We start from the raw sequence: 2288 nt of genomic DNA on the forward strand, positions 1-2288 counted from the left end.
TTCCTGCAGCAGGGTGGGGCAGTTTCCTTCAGCCTGGCCTGTGCCCTCTCGCAATCCGGGAACCCTTGGGTAGGACCCCTAGGCCTGGCTGGCGATCAGGGCCTAGTGGGGCTTTCATTCCCCTGGCTGCCAGCAGATGGCCCCACCCCCGCCACTGCCACTGCTTATCATCTGTGAGGCACAGCCCCCCACACCCCTAACACCTGTTGCCTCTCTCTGCGGGCGACAGGCATGGGATGTGATCACTTAGCTGGCCTGGTCCTCATTCTGTGGAGTGATCACTGGCCAGTCCCGCACACCCGTCACAGCATCGCTGGCTGGTGACCTGGGCCTCCCTCTGTGGGGCGATTGATCGTAGGGCCCCCAGATCAATCGCCCCACAGAGGGAGGCCCGACCACCCAACGGGGGCTCCGCGATCTGTTGGGGTCCAGCCCCAGCAGGTCCAGGGGTTCCCAAAGGTGTGGACGAATTCGGCGAAGAATGAAGGACACAGAGGCTGCGTTCAGTTGATCAGCATAGCGAGGTTCTGTAGCTGGGTTCTGTGTTTTATTTTCTTATTACATCTGTATTTATACCAGTTGATTCCAATCCTATCAATCTCTATTCCAAAGGTTAGGGCGTTTCTTATCTCCATTCCAGGGAGTAAAGATTATGTTGGAGAGGTGACCTTGGTTAAAACACATAGTGCTAAGGGGAGCAAACATATTAAGAATAGTATGCTATATACGCCAGATCCCTTGAAACACATGCCGTGCAGATGTTTCTTCCCTGCAGGGACTGTGTCAAGCAGCAAGGATGGACCGGCTTCCGGCAGCGATCAATTGCCGGGCAGAGGGTGGCCTGGCCCTCCCTCCTTGGGGCGATCGTGGAGGCCTCCCCAATTGATCAACCCTCTGGCCCGTGGCCTGGGCCTCCCTCTTTGGGGTGATGGATCGTGGAGCCCCCACATCAATCGCCCCACAGAGGGTGGCCTGGGCCTCCTTTGTGGGGCAATCATGGGGTGATGGCAGGGCCTCCCGACCAATTGCATCACACCTGCCTTGGTTGGCCTGGCACCAGTGCATGTCATAGAGTGGTCATCCGGAAGGTTGTCCAGATGGTCGTTCTGCTGTTTGGCCTGTCAGTCGATTTGCATATTACGCTTTTATTATTTATATATATATATGGTATTTTAACCACATAAATTGGGGAGGTCAATTTTTGAATAAAGTACAGTTTCTTAAATTTAGCCTATGCAGAATAGTACAAAGCTGATATTTCTCATTTCACTTTGAACCATCGGGGGCCAACATTTAATAAACCTTTACATTAAGGCATATTTCCATGTAATTGTGATGCATATAATCACCTTTTAATTTATTTGTTTTGTGCACACAGATTTTCATATGTTGGTTTTGTTTAAGCACAATTTGACTGCATTTAAAAGAATCACTATCAACTATGTCTTCCGGTAGTTTTTTAACTACAAAGACCCAGAAAAATTCTTTAAAATGGATTTGTCTGCCATTGCCATTAAGAAATCTGCTGCTCATTTATTTGTTCATTTATTTCTTCATTTATTCAAGAAGTATTTATTTAATAGCTGCTATGTATTAGGCACCAAGATGAATAAGACAGATGAGGTCTTCTATCACAGAACATAGTTCTTTTCACCCCTTGAAATTTGGAAACCATAGGCCCAAGTTGGATTTGACAACAGCTGCCTAAACACTGCAATCCGGAAATCAGACATTTATTTTTCTTCCTAGGAAACCAGCATCCTCAAACTGTATGTGAAACTCGCTGAAGCAGTAGCAGACTATTCTCCTATGCCCCATGATATCCCTGACTTGCAACTAGCAAATTAACTTTCAGGATATTAGTTTTTCTGCCAACTGCCACCTGATCTAGCAGAGAAAGCAGGGCTGGAATTAGAACTCACTAGATGTTGTATGCCTGCCGGCTGGTATTCCTACTTATGCAGACAGTGTCCTGGCACAGGAGAACAGTGGCCCTATTTCCACTTATTCATATGGAGCTGTGCAGTCAAAGCTGGGAGCCCGGGTGGGCCAGCCCCTGTTCTACATCTCAGTGTGGAACTTGACATTATGCACTGTGAGAAGCCAGTGAAAAGGAATAGCCTCTTCTTGGCCATGAGTTTCTAGGTATCCAGGATACCAAGCCACTTTACTGACTGTATCAGATCTGCTTGCTGATTTGATTGTGCTGATATTGGTCATTAAAACAACTGACTGCTACCAATCCACTTACAAAGACCTCTTCAAAGGTTTTGCATAGACAAAACCTT

This window comes from Myotis davidii, unplaced genomic scaffold (assembly GCF_000327345.1).
Source record: "Myotis davidii unplaced genomic scaffold, ASM32734v1 scaffold575, whole genome shotgun sequence".
NCBI classification, from domain to species: Eukaryota; Metazoa; Chordata; class Mammalia; order Chiroptera; family Vespertilionidae; genus Myotis; species Myotis davidii.